This window comes from Haliaeetus albicilla, chromosome 23 (assembly GCF_947461875.1).
Source record: "Haliaeetus albicilla chromosome 23, bHalAlb1.1, whole genome shotgun sequence".
In the NCBI taxonomy this organism is placed as follows: Eukaryota; Metazoa; Chordata; class Aves; order Accipitriformes; family Accipitridae; genus Haliaeetus; species Haliaeetus albicilla.
Window position 1 is genome coordinate 19,668,672 of NC_091505.1, and position 17,615 is coordinate 19,686,286.

At 34.5% G+C, this 17,615-nt stretch overlaps 1 protein-coding gene across 7 annotated transcripts in view; it reads right to left on the bottom strand.

The window, feature by feature from the left end:
• DIAPH2 (diaphanous related formin 2) overlaps positions 1-17,615 on the bottom strand; it is a 266,450-nt gene that overhangs the window by 47,557 nt on the left and 201,278 nt on the right. The window lies entirely within an intron of this gene.

Here is a 17,615-nt window from a genome sequence, read left to right on the forward strand (position 1 = left end):
GTTTTTCAGTTTCGGTTTTTTTGTTTTTGTTTTTTTTTTTTTTTTTTTTTTAGGAAAGGGAACCTCTTTTGTCGTTACACAAAAAAAAAAAGGCAGCAAAAAAGGTACTCCCTTGGACAGAGTCCGTTAAAAATCAGATTATTTCCACAGCATTCTCCTATTATTCACCTGCCAGTAAAATATGTACACTCATTGTCTCTGTTTGAATGCCTATTTTTATCTGACTAAGGCTATATGGTCATTTTTGTATTTATTACTGAGTTACTAAGTTTTTTTTCTTCCTTCTTCTAAAGCATGTTTTTCTGTTCTCAAAAACTGGGCCACATGCCTCTGAGGAGAAAGTAGTGCATTATTTCATTCCCACCTTTTCTTCTTTTTTGGCATCTCTGAGGCCTGCTATGCCCAGAAGTGCTTCCACTCAAGCTGGACCATCAAATCAATTATCACAGCAGTCTGCTTTCTAAATATGAATGGCAATGAATGACAACAGGCAAGGCGAACTTTCAGCTTTGATTTGTCATTGGTAATGTAAATTTTTTTGTTTTGTTTTATAGATGTTTGTTATAGTGGCAATTTGACCAAACTCTTCCCCCTGCTGTCAGCAGCTGCACTGTATAGATCCTGAGATGAAAAGCTTTACCTTTGCTAAGTGAAAGACACAAGAGAAAATATGAGATAGGGAACCATTATCAATATAAAAGTTCTCTTTTCTACTAATCTTTTACTACAGTCATTACCACCAATGAAAAAAAAATGCACAATAACAAACTTCACCTGTTTCCATTACTAGGTGTTCTGCAATTTCAAGGTGCAATTGTTTTTTACTGCTGTTGCATCATTTCACAACAGATCTCCACTTACAGTAATGTTTCAGGGTTTTGCAGTTAGAATTAGCATGGCCTTGTGACAGTACTAAAAGATTAATTACTGTATAAAAGCATCCACGTGTAAGAGCTAAAATATAAGACAATGCAAGCAAACACAGTAAATTACAAAAAAGTCTTATCCCTTACTCACAGTCATAGTTTCAAATTGATCGTTTCTCCAATGAAGGATCATTTATTATTTTATTAAAAAGAGAATTAAGCTATATAAATATAAAAAGTGTTTTTGAAAAATGTATTTCTAGTGCTTTCCTTCATAGACACTACTGGTTCAAAAATGTACAAAACCTGCACCTTATATTAAAAGCCTGAACTATTTTTTTTGAGAACTGATTACGTATTAAGAAAGTGGATTTTAGACAGCAACTGGAACACATACTCAAAACACTCCAGACTGAGTACACCTAAAAGGTTGCATTATTGCCAGTATATATCATCCTGTCGGTGGTATGAGAAAGACTGTATTGCCTACTTAGTGAAAATAATTTCAATCAAGCAGGTAGTAGTTTATTTCTGCAGTCACAGACACACACACACACAAATAAATCTTTACTTAGGTACTTTAAAAACACTCTTTGATTGAGAGTCAGTTTTAATATTTTCAAAAAGGGAGGTTTAATGGTACCACCTAGTGGTACCCATGGACATATGGACCAAGTGGGCATCATATGGACAAGCACTACCTATGAAAGCTTCCTAGACCCTTTGGCCAAAGCCCAGAACTGTTAATGACATCACTTGAAATCTGACTTCAGATGCCTTTGCTATCTTAGCACATCGTAAGATTCTACTCAAGGAAGGCAATCATGCTTTTTTTTCTGCATAGTATTAAAAACTTATTATGTAAAACAGACTGTAACTGATTTCCAAACAGGCAATTCAATTTAAAATGATTTTTCCATACATGCTATTACCTTGACATTTAAAAGGCTATGCTTTCAAAAGGCATGAGGCTACAGAAAAATGAAATCTTACAGTATTTTATTCATCTGGAAATAAGACTTCATGAAAGACCAAGATTCTTCTAGTAGGACAAACAGACTCCCAGCAGGTGAAGCAAAAGCAGTATCGAGTGATTGCCATTTCAAAAAAAACCCTTTTTTTCCTCCACAGCCATACTATTACCAAGTAATTTGAACTTTTCTGCGTATAAAGACTGCATATCTGCATGCAAATGTAGAACTGTACAATGCCCCATCATATTCAAAGTAAACTGATCCAGAAGATTAGTTCTGAAAATGGGATTAGACCTTACATCCATTATTCTTACATCAAAACACAGCACTTAAAGAACACTTCATACTGTAATTAATGTAACAGATAACTAAGAAGTAAGTTCATCTGTACATGAATACCTGCAGTACCAGTCTCTCAGATTCAGCAAAAGTACAAATATACATGGTAGTTTAAAATATAGTTTAACATTTTCATGACAAAAAATGGGGTTATACAAGAATGATGTGGTCCATACTACCACTTATTTGTACAGTCTACAGTTGTAAGAAAACTACTAGTTTGGAAAGTTTTCAAAAGTGTGCTTAGATAATTTTTTTCCTAAAAAATACTTTTCCTTTTATGTTTCTGGTATAAAACAGTGTTTTACTGTAACTGAGGTTTTCATAGAAAGTCTTCCATTGCTTCTGCTTAGCCCATAAAAATGTAAAACCATGGAGAATGCAATTGCAAGCTTTTCTGTATGGGGTAAAGAGATTGGCCATGACTGGAACAGATGACAGGCAAATTAACGGCACATGCACTGGGAAAAGACAGACTTCTCCAAGTGTATAGTAAACACAAATATGGATTAAAACTTTTGTAGACAACAAAGAGGTATGTTCAATTTTGAAGCTCTCTGTTATAGTTTTCATGCGCCTATAGATCCATCAAACATTTAAAGGAAAAGCTTTGAATTTGTACAAGTTATTCAGATTGGTTATTCACTTGCTTAAAATTTATTTTTTTTTGTAAACCAGAATTCAGACAAGGTCATTTTCTCCTTAAACCATAATGGTTCTCCCCTTGTGTACTTTCCAATTTATTTCTTTGCTAAAATGTTAAAACTTCTACAATGAATTGTTAGAAAATTCTGTGTAGTTAAAGACAACATTTGTGGATCCTTTTGTTATTTTTTTTTAAACACCTAGTTTTCTTCTATGGCCAAGGAGTAAGTTCTTTCTGGATCACAATACTTCAGCAGCTTGGTGAAAAAAGGGTTTGCTGCTGGGTACTTTAATGCTCTCTCAAGAAAACTGCTTTCACCAAGTGAGCATATTGCATCCATCAGCACATGAATTTGAAGACCATGTACCCTGGTTTCAATTACTTACATCTACCAACTGACAAAGACACAGCCTTTGGTAAATAACGGATTTAAACTCATTCTTCTGTATGCCTACAGCAACAACAGATATTTAGAAACAACCTATCATATTCCTTTCAAATACAATCAAATTTACAAATACCTTAGATTACCACTTGTAACAAAGGTTTCTTGCAGAATATTATTTATAACAGAGCATGGTTAAATACACATATTTCAGAACATACAGCCCTAAGAGACAGTTCACAGTAACCAAAGGATGTTACGGTTGGGTGTGTTTTGCCATGCAAACAAAATCCTGAAACACAGGAATGCGAATTGCAGCCACATCTACAAACCATTTCATACTGCATGAGAGAAGGAAAGGAAGGCTTGGAACATTTCCTTTGGTCCTCCCCACTTTCCATATGCCAGGTGTGAATCATGCTTCATAAGATAAATAACTAGTCAAGAGTGAAGAGATGAGCTGCTTCGGAGCACATCCTCAGGCCTGATGGGCTGACTACCTGTCAGATAACGTTGAAGGTAGGATTATGTCTGAAAAGGTTGACAGACCACAGATTTATCTCTCTAAATCAAACACTGCATGTTTAGCTAAATTCGGTGAACTTTAACTAATTAGCCCATCATTACAGTAAATTCGTATTGAGTAATTTTCAAAAGGCTAAATCCAGAGCCTACACTACTTATACTGAACCTGAAATACTGACAGTAAAAGCAAGCTATTGTATGAGATTTCTGCTTAAAAAAATCAACTGAAAAAAACAGCAAATGCAACCTTTTAATCCTAACTGTTAAAATAAGGCCCCTTCTAAAAAAGACAACATTAAATAAAACAACCCCTAAATACACACACACACACACACACAAAGAAAGCTTACTCCACTAGAGTTGAAAGTGGAAATCAGAAGTCCCATACACATCTTATTCTCCAGCACTTTTTGTATTTTATATCAAGTTCTCAATTCATAAAAAAATATTGGGGAACAGGAATTTCACTTGAAGAAAAGTGCATTACGAAGCTATTCAAATCTGTAAGAAAAATCTGGTGAAAAAAATTCATCTAAAATCAGAATTGCAGAAACACTTTTGGAAAATAAAAAATAATTTTGAAGAAACAAAACCATGTTTATCTTTCAGTTTACAGTAGCATCGAAGTGTTCTTGTTGGAATAGGGTATACAAAACAAATGCAAGAAATGTTAAAGAATAGACAGAAATCTGTGCTTGGTAACCGTAGGAGAGTTGTTACAACTCTGCCTTGGACTTCTCTGAATGTCCTTTCTTTGTTAGGAACTTGTGAAACAGGCACTTGGAAAAAGAACAGGAAATACAATAGAGTAGAGGTGGAGCTGCTTCCTGGCTAAGCAGAGAAAGCTTCAAGATTGCACTTGAAACAAAAAATGTGATGGGAGAATGATCACCCAATTTAAGAGTTTTATATCTGCTCCTTATAAATTAGTATTTGTTTCTTTTGAAAAAGTACAGACAGGAGAAGGAAGAATATGCAGCCTTCGGTTTTCCCTGCATTTCAGAGAAATACAAAATCCTTTCAAGTGAAGGAAAGGATTTCTCCTACTACCCATAACAATTCTAGAAGTCAGTCATGGTAAGGAGCGTAAGAGTCACTCCAGTACGAAGTACCATAATTTGCATGCACGTACTTATCTTCAACAGATAATGATGCAATTGCTTGACAACACTTATTTGTCTTCCAAGCACCTAGATTTACAGTTTCTGTTTACTATCACTCAAGATCACATCACTTCACCACCTGCATCAATACAACCACCAAATTTCTGAGCTCTTTTTTAGCAAGATAAACTAGAGCACTCTCCTTATTTCAATTTCTGATACAACCTTTGCAGAACACCAGCTGTTAATTTGATTTGTAGATAAAAGATTAGGGGTTTGGGTTTTTTTTGTTTGTTTGTTTGTTTTGAAACAGAACTTCTGCTCAGATTCAGTAACTAGTTGTCACTGTTTTTGTAAACAAATAATTGCGTTCAGGATTTCAACTACTTCTAAACATTCCTACAAAATTAAAAAAATTATATATGTGATCTACAGTGGTACTTCACTGAATGCATTAAATGCAACCTGTTAATAGCTGTAGCTGCAACTTTTTTCTTTCTTTCTTGTTTTCAGACTGCTCGTATTTAGATTAAACTATTTTTTTCACTTACAAGGAAAAAAGATGCTTTAGGAAGGAATACATCTCCATATTTTATAAATAGAATAATGGAATATAAAATACAGCACTGAAGCAAAAGAAGCGCTTTTACTCAACATGCATCTGGATTCATGAAACTCCTTATAAGACCAATAAAGTTATATACAAGAACCTGGTAATGTACTGAGGCCTAAATTTAAAAGACCTGTCTAAAAACGTTGTATAGTTGTAGTCTGAGGAAGTCTGAGCATTGGCTCTAATTCTGTGTTTTTGTCATTTATTCTACTATATTCCTCCTTAACCCTTGGGAGAAAAAAAATAATCCCGTTTTAAGGAAAGCTCCTACTTTCAGTTAAAATAAGCTGTGTTATATTCAAACTCTGGTAGTCCAAAGCCCTACAAAACTATTTTATGCTAGAAAACACAAACTGTTCCAACAATATTGTCCAAATGTACTCTACCTCCTATCCTTAATAAGTCCATTTATAAGTAATTTTTTAAAGAGTCCTTAGCAGTCTAAAGTTATGGCCATCCTATTTAAAGATGACAATGTGCAATTAAAAACCACGGATACTTTTACAGGTTTTATATGCTTCTATATATGTAATTCTCAAAGTAACATTGCCTTATTATCAATATTTTAGATTAACTTTACTCTCAGATTGATGTTTTAGTGATACTTCAAAGAATCCTCCTGCATCATTTCATTTCTGAAATGTTTTGATCTTTTGGCACCACTAGGATAATTTCTCCAGTGCACATCACTACAAGAGGACACAACTGAAAGACAGCTAGTGGGTAAAGAACTTAAACCATTGGATTTTACTCTAAGACATAGTAAAGTTTTTTTCACACTACATGAGCATCTTTGAAACAAAAGACTGGAATATCCAAGCTTACATTGATCTTTCTGTTCTTCAATACAAATGAAATGTAAAGAAACTGCAGGGCATGGGAGACGTGTTTTGGGAACATGGAAAATTCCAAGACACATCAAAATTTTAACAGAATCTGGACTATTTTTGTCATGTTGGAACTATCTTCTTGGGTTTGCTAACGACTATATTCGTTACTCCATGGGCCAGATGACACCTCCAGGAGCTGAAGGCACTAAACAAAGATTTTGGGGGGTTTTGTTGTTTTATTGGGGTTTATTTGTTTGTTTTCTTTCGGTTTTATTTTCAGTAAAAAATATCCAGTTTTATCTCTATAACAGAGACTTTTGACAATTTAAAGCTTTGCTTTTCTGAAAATGTCAACAGATTTTTTTCCAAGTCAGGAATTCTAGCCACACAAGAGCATTGAAAATTGTGTTTGAAGATGTTACTGCTGACATCTGGAGGGCATTGGACTACAAGTAAGAGAAGAATTGCCTGTAAATCATAATAATAAATGTGGTGCTTTAATAGGTTTAAAACAGAACAAGAGCAATTGCTTAGTAAGAAATGCAAGATGCTTTATGTTTTGTCAGTCATCTCCCCTGCCCTATAATAATTTGTTTAACATTAAGTTTTACTTTTATTTATGAGAGCTTACTGTATTCATCCTGAAAGAAAATAATACTGCAGGTATGTAGACAAAGCGAGTATGAAACAATCACAGGAAATTACAGATCATTATTTGCCAAAGTTCTGCAGGAGAACAAAACCTACAAAGGATGGCATCTAATGACCTGTATCTAGAAAACTATCAGTGATAATTCAAAAACAATCTTGATATTATGTGAAGCTTCAGTGCAAAAAAGAGTTATACAGACAATTTCAGAAAGCTCTCTGAACATTAAATGTTCCTGTGATATGCCAGCAAAGCAAAAACCCACATCATTTATGCTGTTCTGGAAGACAAACAAAAACCCAACAGACCAGAGCATATTGAAGCTGTTCAGGGTATTTCTACCAGCAAATCTGTACCTCTGTGCATGTGCAGTCCCTCTCACACACACCATCTTACCCCCATATGGGAAGAGATAAATGTTTCAGTGGATATTTAAATACACAGGTGCTATATGCAAATGCGTGGCCTTAATATCAAATTATAAGGTCAGCTATGCATTCACATCAGTCCCTATCTACAGGCTCACCCTTATGTGTACTTGTATGGGGCATCACGTCTTCCTAGTGTGTCTTCAGCAGCTGACAACTGATAATCAAGCACAACATGTTTTTATATTTTTCTCTCTCATGATGTAATTTTTATCCTCCATTATACTTTAAGTGGCCAGAATTACAGAAATATTCGCAGACCTTGGACTGTATCTCCATTCAATGAAGAACAATTTCTCTACAGGTTTTATGTTCCATTGGATTGCTTTGTCTTTGAATGTTTCATCATTTCAACTACTTTTCTAACAATAAGAGCTCTAACAGAAATGCAATTCCAGCAAACCGCTAAAACAGCTTTTTAAAAGCTTATACGTACCTCTAAATTCTGTCCCCTCACTGTTACAAAACTTTCCAATTCTTTAACAATACATTTTAAAAGATTTTCCTAAGAAGTTTAAGCACAACACAGAAATAGATTTAAACTCTGTTCACTTAAATGATACGTTGCTACTGCTTTAAAGGAAAATCATGATTGCCTTCAGTGAAGAGATATCATCTTTTTCTGAAATGTATATTCCTTAGTAATAGACTCTATATTATTTCAACAGAAAATAAATACTCAAAAGACTCCATAAACATAATTCTAGCTTCCTTCAAAGTGGTTATCCATTCAGAGAAGAAACGAAGCTTTTAGTAAATCTCCCTTTATGGTTTTCACTCTAGTAAAGAAGATTTAAAAATAAAATATGCTTTTGTCAAAACCATCTTGTAATGAGCAGTGTTTACACTAAAAGAAATTATGAAGCATTTCTGGAATGTCTGACAAAAGTGATGAAATATTTTTTCAGGATTGAATCATCAGATAAAACTTTTTTTTTTTTTGGTAAGGAAATCATTAATTAATTTCCAAATAGTTGATTCAACACCTTGATAGATTTTAATCAGCCCCCAGTAATGGTGAAAATTGGTTTTATTCTCAAATCCACTTAATTCAAACTCAAACTATGCTCTATGAAGTCATAAGGACCTTTTGTGTCCTCCATCCAGTTCTATTTGATCCATAACTCTTGCAGAGCATCAAGCTACATAATTTGACAATGTAACTCCATTACAGAAGGAAAATGCTGTACCTCCTTGAAGTTGGATTATTTCTCCCTCTGTCTTTTACTGAGAAAAAAAACCAAATACATTCTCATCTGCTTAGTCTGACTGACAGCTTCTACAGACTGACCTAATGAACCTTTCAGCCCAAGAGCCTTCACACATCCCCTGATAAGTGGTGAACTGAAGTTTTACCTTGGGCATTGTCTCGTAAACCACCAATGATATCACTGTAGTTCCAAGGTCTCCAAAAAACTTCATTGTAAACACTTGAGGAAGATAAGCTCCTGCGGGAATGCTGTCAATAAGATTTTTTTTTTCTATTCTGTTATTTTAGAAATCTGTTCACATAAAAATAAAAAAATATACTCACAATAACTGAACGTTTTCCCTATTTCAGTGTGATATGTCTATTTTTCTTTGTAAGTTAAATTTGTAGGAAAAAATGCAGACAGGCTGACATTCCACTCCAGTAATATATTTATGGAGTTACAGGCACACAGACACTGTTGCACAATTTTATATACCTGACTTAAGAATTATTTAAATAGAATCCTCTTCAACAACAGAAGAAATACCTAATGCGTTAACAGAAAATGGAAGAAAAAACCACAGAAATCACAAAGAAAATGAGAAGTAAATATAATATAGATCTAACAAAGAACTCCAGTATCTAGTTTATTTTTAGACAACCCTCTGGAAGACACTGTGCAGTATGTATATGGTTTTCAAATAACAATATTGTGATGTTATATACTTCCATGAGAGGGTGAAAGAGGATGAGCTAATGCATACACTGATAGATATACTAGTTACAACGTTCTCACAAATGTATCACTTATTCCTCCAAAAAAAGAAAACAGGAGTATAATATGCAGAAATCTTCTACTGAGACAAACACAAACAAATCATCTCAAAAGTGATCTTCTGCAGTACGTTTTAGAGAGGACGGAACAAAACTAACTGTCGAGGTTGGTGTCTTCGTTTTACAGAATATAAATTGTTCTAGGATTTGGAATTAGAGTTACTCAAAATATATCACTGCTAGATTTATTATTAACCTACATAATCAGTATCTCACTTCTTTTTTTTATTAATAACTAAAAATAACTTCACCCTAATTGTAGCACCCTTTAAAATTTAACAGTATTCAAACTGAAACAATCTAGCAATACAATTGTATTAAAATTAATAAGCACTGATAGTTTTTAGGATGTGAGAGCATTTTTGGAACTACATATATTACAAAGGTAACAGCTCAGCTACATTATGTTGAGGCAATAATGCACAATAATTAAAGGAACCACCTGTGCTAGTTTCGGAAATGTAATAGAGATACTGACATGAAGGTGTGTTAAAAATGTTGACTGACCAGGTCTCAATATGCTCCCTGATATTTAAACTTGCCTGCAGCACAACAGGAGGAAATGTAATCCGACAAAGCGCATTGCCATGCAAAGTCAGACCTGTAGTCTTTTAAGCCCAATATATTATTAATAAAGGGCCAAAGATGCTTTGTAGAAAGATGAAAAAAAAAATCAGAGTATAAAACTAGCCAACAACTTGCCAATGCACAAAATATCTTTCTAAAATTATCTTCTCCAAAATTCCTAGAAGCATAAAAGTAATCAAATTCAGGCTGAGCTGATATTACAAAATCTATACCCCCAAATTGGTAAAATTTTCCACTTGTAATAAGCTATAAAGATCAAAGTATGGGTTTTTTAGTAGCATGCCTCTAATTAACATCATAATAATAGCAAAAATTTAAGCATAGAAAAAAAAACACAGATCATATAAAGTCTTATCTATAACTCTAATTAAGACCAGTTTGCTTCCTCAGCTAAACTATTCTACTTTTTCACAGGCAAATTCTTCTGTTTCATGGTATTTTCTGTTGTCTATCATTGACTTCCATTCTTTGATCTTGTATTTGCAATGGTACTCTCCAGTCAGTAGCTTAATCATTCATTACAGTATGCTAAAAATAAATTAAAAATTGCTCTTTTGCATGAAAATCTTAATAGGAACATTGAAACTTGACCTGTATCATATTAATTTCTGATGGAAAGACAGTAAGCTTTGTTTGTCTAGAAACAGTCTTCTGTAAAAATTAAGCTAAATGAGAATTACGCAAGTCAGTGAACAGAATAAAATATTGACAGGCAAGTGTTTATAAGGGATTGATTAATACACCTAAACTGCTCAGCTCTCCCAAATACTAACTTACTGAATGCTATGTAGAAGAAAAAACTGGAGGGGAGGGGGGGGGGGGAAAAAAAAAAAAGAGTTTCCTCCCTGTTGGTGAAACTTTTGAAAAGAAAAATAGTAATACCCTCAAATTATTCTCAGCTGACTTATCTAAAAAAGGCATTCAGCCAACTGCTGAAGGTGGCCATTACAAAGACATCACCAAACCCACCATACAATAAATCTCAACAAGGCTTACAGGGAACAAGCTGAAAATAAATAAAACAGGATTTCTCTTTCTCTGCAAGAAATAAGCAAGGTACTTAAGCTGTAAAGAGACAGAAACACGGTCTGCTCCAGAGAGGAAAACGATGTAATATGCAGCAATTGCCCAGGGTCTGTAACAAGCACAGCATCCAGCAAGTCTCATAATTGCTGCAGTTACACACAACGGTGCCCTTTCTAGGCATTTCTGTCACTTGCCCTGACATTTGCACCTCAGTAAGGACTTTTGCTCTGTTGAGATTAAACAAACTCATTACCTATAATAATTCCATCCACTGAACAGTAAGCAACTCCACCTGATTTTATAAATACACCATTTCAGATTTCCTACAAGCTTCTTTTATCCCTTTAAACACTGGACTGACAAAATTTGATGCCATGATTGAGAAACTTATATGCTGCATATGACCCTTTCCTAAATTGAAAGTGATGCTGTATTTTCATAGAATAGTTTGGGTTGGAAGGGACCTTTAAAGGCCATCTAGTCCAACCCCCCTGCAATGAGCAGGGACATCTTCAACTAGATCAGGTTGCTCAGAGCCCCATCCAACCTGACCTGGAACGTTTCCAGGGATGGGGCATCTACCACCTATCTGGGCAACCTGGGCCAGTGGTTCACCACCCTCATTGTAAAAAATTTCTTCCTTATATCTAGTCTGAGTCTACCCTCTTTCAGTTTAAAACTATTTCCCCTTGTCCTATTGCAACAGGCCCTACTAAAAAGTCTGTCTCCAACTAAAAGCCTGTTCCCCAACTCATGTCAGTAGTTTGAATGTTTCCCTAGACAGCTGAGAACTACACAGTTCTACCTGGTTTGAATATTTCAACTATTTTTTTCCCCAGGTATTTCTGTATACAAAAATGCATTAAGCTAGGAATACTGCAGAGGTGTTTTTATAGCTCCATTGTAATTATAATGCATCGTTCCATGCTAAGCCCCAAGAAAACTTACATGCAAATATAACTTCAGGATTCCTAAAAGATGAATAAAAAAGGACACTACTTAATGCTGGACTGCCTGGCTGCACAGCCGCCTTCTGTCTACAATAGACCCTGGACTTACGTACAGCTTGTTGCATGAAGAACAGACACTCTAGAGAGGCAAAAAAAGGTTTGGGCTAGCCACAAAGTGAAACCGAATCATTAAATTTATTACAAGCTTAAAAAAAAAAAAAAAAAAAGCAAAAGCTGCCAGAGCTAGACTGTTCTTTCAGCACCAATGCTGAGGTATGCCAGCTTTGAAAGACCACAGAACTATAGCATTTATTTACTCACCTGTTAAATGATGGAAGGGGGAGTACTGCCCACTTCTGTAAAGAGCTTTCAGATTTTCAGATAAAGACAACACAATGAATACAGAGTAATACCACCAATACCCTCTTTTAAACCCACTGCTTGTTTGACTTCAGAATAAAACACAGGGGTGGGGCAGGAATCCATTAGACTGCTATTAACAAACCTTCCCCCAGATAAGAAGTTTAAAACATTGAGAACCTATTGTAATTGCAAAATAAAAGACTGGTTTCAGGGCAAAAGTACTTCAGATAAAGTACTGTAAAAATGTATAAACAATTTGCTAGAGAATGTTGTTAAGACAAAGATGGTAGAGTACGTTCGAGTCACCTTGACTTTTTTTTTTTTTTTTTTTTTTTGAGGATCAGGGACTTAAAATGTAAAAGTAAATAGAGAAGAAAGTATTAAAAAAAAAGAAAAGTTGATGGGTTGCACTGTCAAGTCCATATGTAGTGCCCTCCTACCCCTTTCTCCTGGCAGAGCTTTTCTATCATTTTTAGAAATCTTTTTAGCCTGTTTCTCCAACAGGGACTGCTTGCCTCTACCTGTCCCTCTGTCACTGGACACCCTGGCTTAGATCCATAATTTAACCTGTCATAGATCATTAAACTAAAAACTTTAGTAAAGTAAAAAGAGTTATGGCAATATACAGCAACTGAGATTCTGGCTTCTCACACAATGACGTACTTGCCTAACTACTAATCCATGTCTACTGCTAAGACGGTATCAGTACTTTGTAACTAAAGACTATTATTTTGGGTGTCCTGAGCAGAGAATCTCATTTTCTCTTGATAATGCAAAAAGAAAATCAGAATTTGCATTATTTGTTCTGTTACATCATAACCCATAGGGTGAATATTGTTTTTGCAGAAAGTAAACTAATTAAGTTGTTACAGTCAAGGTGACAACCACTAATAAAAAAAACTGGGACAGTCTTTCCCTGCTGAGGTTAGAGGACTGTCAATTCTAAACTATGTGCCTAAACCAGGATGGAACAGAAAGCATCCCTATCTGCAAAATAACCGTTTTGACCTAATGTCAGTTAAATTAATCCGCTACCGAGTCATACACTGCAACAGTGATTTTCACCTCTTTCCTTTCCTTTACATTCATTATGTATATATATTAAAATATTAAAGCCAAAGTGCATTACCTCAATAAACAGTACTGCGGTAGAAAATATTTCAAAGAGAAGTGTTTCACAATAATTGCATGATAACAGTGTCAGTGCTGACAAAGAAAATTCAAATGTCCAAATGTAAATTAAGTTAGCCTTGCATATCATTCATTACTACTCATGTAGCTGGTAAATGAATGCATGAATATCACTTCTCTGTGTGTAAAACTAGTTTCTCTAACTTCAGCTACTGCATACAGATGTAGCCAAAACTCAGCTATCCATCTCTAGAAATGTAGGACTTCACATCTAGTAAGACATACCTCATTAATATAGAACAGTTTTCAGATTCAGTGTGAATTAAAAAATAAATAAATTCAGAACTGTGGGTTACTTCAAACTCATACAAAATTCTACCACATCAACTTGGCAGCCTACTTCTGGATTACTCTTTTTGAGAGGCTGGTTACTATGAACAATTCTCTGGTTCTCAGAAAAGCTTTGTTTTAGTTCTAAAAATCTATTTCACAACGTAGGACATTCAAAAAGGCTTTTGGAATTCTAAAGGCTTTTAAGAGCTTCAGAACCAACTGTGTCAAGTCAACTCTTAGAAAAAGAAACTCTATAATATACACTTTGTATGAACTCTATAGGTGTTCTGGGTACCTGCAGAGTCCTATGATGAAACGGACAAAAACAACTTTAAAGAAATAAATACACCACAGTCAGTTTCAATGTCTGAAGCAACTGCCACAGTCCTGCCATTGGCTGGCATAAGCTCAGATGTTGCATGATGGAATTTACAAATGTCAAGAGGCTGTAGAATAATCCTCAGTACTTCTATGTAATTCTCATAATCATTAACGGGCAACGTGTTTTTACTTCAAAAGGAAACAGGCACTCTGCTATGTCTTAATTCACAAAAATTAGAACTTTATACTTTGGGATCTTAGGATTTGATGAGTGAAGTAATACCAGTGTTGTTTTTTTTAAAATGCTAAAACTTGAAAAATGTTCTGATACTTTCAGTATAAAATCTTATGTAATGCTTTTCCAGAAGAACTTAGAGGGCATACTTCTCATACTACATTGAAATACATTTTGAAGCACTTACACTAATAAAAGCAAGGGGAACATAATTCTCCTTAGCCTATGGAAGTTATTAAATGCTTTAGATAAATGACGAACTCAGATGTAATTAGTAACAATTACATAGCACCATCTTTTTGAAGGACATTTTTCAGAATGTGTATATGCCATTGCCATTTCATGGCATATTTTCATTTATTCACGTAAAATTCGTGTCTCAGAAAAAAAAAATAATTAAATGGCAAGTAACAACTTAGAATTAGACAAAGCAGCAGCAATATATACACGGTCTAGAGCTCACAATAGCACTTTTCTATGCCTGTCCAGTTTACCAAACATTCATAAGTACTTTACACACCCTATGTCAATATGTGAACAATCTCATGTATACCAAGATCAAAGAATCAGTTTGAAAGACAACTCATCAATCTTCAAAACTTGCGCCAGGAAAGGGTAATTAACACAATAACACAGGTGAAAACAATTATTCAAATGCATACAGTTTTTGCATTTTTGTCTTTATGTCCATACACTTATAGGTCATGAGGTGTTTTCAGAGCCGCTTCATTCCCTGCATGCTGAAGGGTGTTGTCCGTCTAAAAACGTGGAGAATCCAGTCTAAGCAGGCCGGAGGTTAAAGTCTGCTTTAGTTCCTTTTTCCCCTCCCTTTTTCACCACTTCTCCTTCACCCTGCTTCTAAGTAGAATTCCTCTGAAATGCCAAGTAAAACCTCTGCATACTACAGCTGTTGCTTTCATGCAAAGATACCAGAATAATATATTATCTAATATTACTCCTTTAATTACAAGACCCATAAGCTAAAGTGCATACACAGTAAAAACAGATTACACCACAAATACCTATTTTTAAATAGCTTTGAGACTGTTTACGGAGCTCTCTGGACTAAGGTAATTTGCTAAGACTCAATTTGAATGGTGCTATAAATACATTTTCCTTACACAACCCACATTTATATTTAGAAAGAAAAGCAAACTTAAATCTCACAATAATGCCTTGATGGCAAAACCAGTAAATGTATTATTGGTGATCCCTGTTTAGCTCTTGCTATTATAGTTGTGATAATTCTGAAGCACTTGGATCATACGTGTAAGTCTCATTAGTCCACGATTCCTGACTGTAAGCAAAAAACCCTCCATTATATAACTGAGGTAACACACATGCTTTTAAATACTCAGCTTCTCAAAGTAAAATAACAAAAAATTAAGAGATACTAGTTGAACAGAACAATAGGAATATTAGTGCTTTATCACAGGATGTTTAAAAACATGACAAAATACATTTAAAATACATACTGGTTTTTTTTAACTTGAGATGGGCGTTTTAATAGTCCATTATGGGTATTTCTAATTTCAGAACAGATACTTAATGATAAAGACGATGACACACTGTTCAACTGAAAGACAGCTAACAAGGCTACTCAAACACCGTTTTCATTGAGCACAAATCATGATCTGTTAAAAGTGCACCTACCACATTATTGGATTCTAACACTGATCAATCTTCTCATCAATTCACAGACAGATGTAAGCATGTCAAAAATCAGTTTCTTTACAAAACTGCCACATACAAAATGACTCACAATGCTTTCAGGAAGGCAGACATGCTTTGACTGAAGATTTTTATTTGAATGTTTTAGATAAATAAGGATTGTGCACCCAGAAACCTAACTCTCAAGAAATTATTTAATATAATCAATGCCAAGGTAAACATAGAAGTCAGCCTTTAATTTCAAGCATAGCTATGTCTTCAAGCAGAAGACACAAAATTCCTAAAACTATAACATTTTTACCAGAATTCTGATGAACTTTGATGTAAAATATGCACCTACTTCTTCTTTATTTTTTTTAGAAAAGCACATATTAAATTAAAGGAAGTGTCTGAATGCCATCTGAAAATTACCAGAAGTCATTAAAAAGCAGTAATATTCCATTGCCTCAACTCCTTTTTATCTTACAGAAGTTAAACAAGCGGTGGCAGCACTTCAGATGGCTTGCATAAAAGATTCAAATTAGATGTTGAAACTGAACAAGGGAGGTGTGTATTTTCTCCTTCACTTTCAAGCTGTACTGCAAGTATGGAAATAGTAATGACAGTGTAGCAACTCTCAATAACATCAAATTCAGAAGTTCCTAAATTGTGCCTATTATGCATCTCACTATGGATGTGCTTTTGATGCATGGATTAAAAAATAACCCAAAATATGTGTACTAACAGAGCACATCAAATACTTCATAAATATACTTTACACTGAAATCTAAAGCAGAAAGAACCTGCATGTATGTTCCTTATAGCTATGCTTTCCCTGTAGTGAAAGACTACAGAAATAATGCCACGTATTATCGCTTCAGTTGCAATAGTTTGGATATATAGGGCAGGGCACTAGTTATTAACATTTCTAAAAAAATTAAACCAATTCTGCAAAAAATTTAGCAGCTTAACAGAAAGAACCCTACCAGAATAGTTAGGTCCATGCAGAAATTTGCTTAAACTAATATTAGAGAGAAAATATTCCTGAATCAGTCGTCTTTAATAACATCATAGCCCAAGGCCAGAAAAAAAGGTCAGGGATAATTGGTGCAACAGTAGCACTGGACACACATTTTAAACTGGTAGCCTGTCATGAATGCCACCTAATACTGTTCTTTATTATACTCTCATTCCAGTATTAGCAAACTTGCAAAAGACAAGTATATTTTTGGAAGAGGAAGCAACATTTTGAGGAACGGATTTCTCATTATTATTTTATACCCTCTATAAGCAAAAGCAATCTACTGAAAGCACAATCTCCATACTTAAAATCCAGTAGCTAGAAACAGTAAAGATACAGTAAATAAGCTTAGGAGAGAGAAACCACGCAAACTTTTTTTTCACGTTGAAAAGTCTACATAAAAAAGAATATATAAGAGTACAATGAAATGAAAAACTAGGGGAGGAGGACAGGAATTTTTTATTATTACTTCCATGACCTGATAACAAAAAGATTTTTACTGGAAAACTCTATAGTTTTAATGCAACCCATTTAAGTGTAGCTTTTCATTTACAGGCTTAGCAAACAAACAAAAACAATGCAGTTCAACATATTTTAAATGAATTTTACTTTT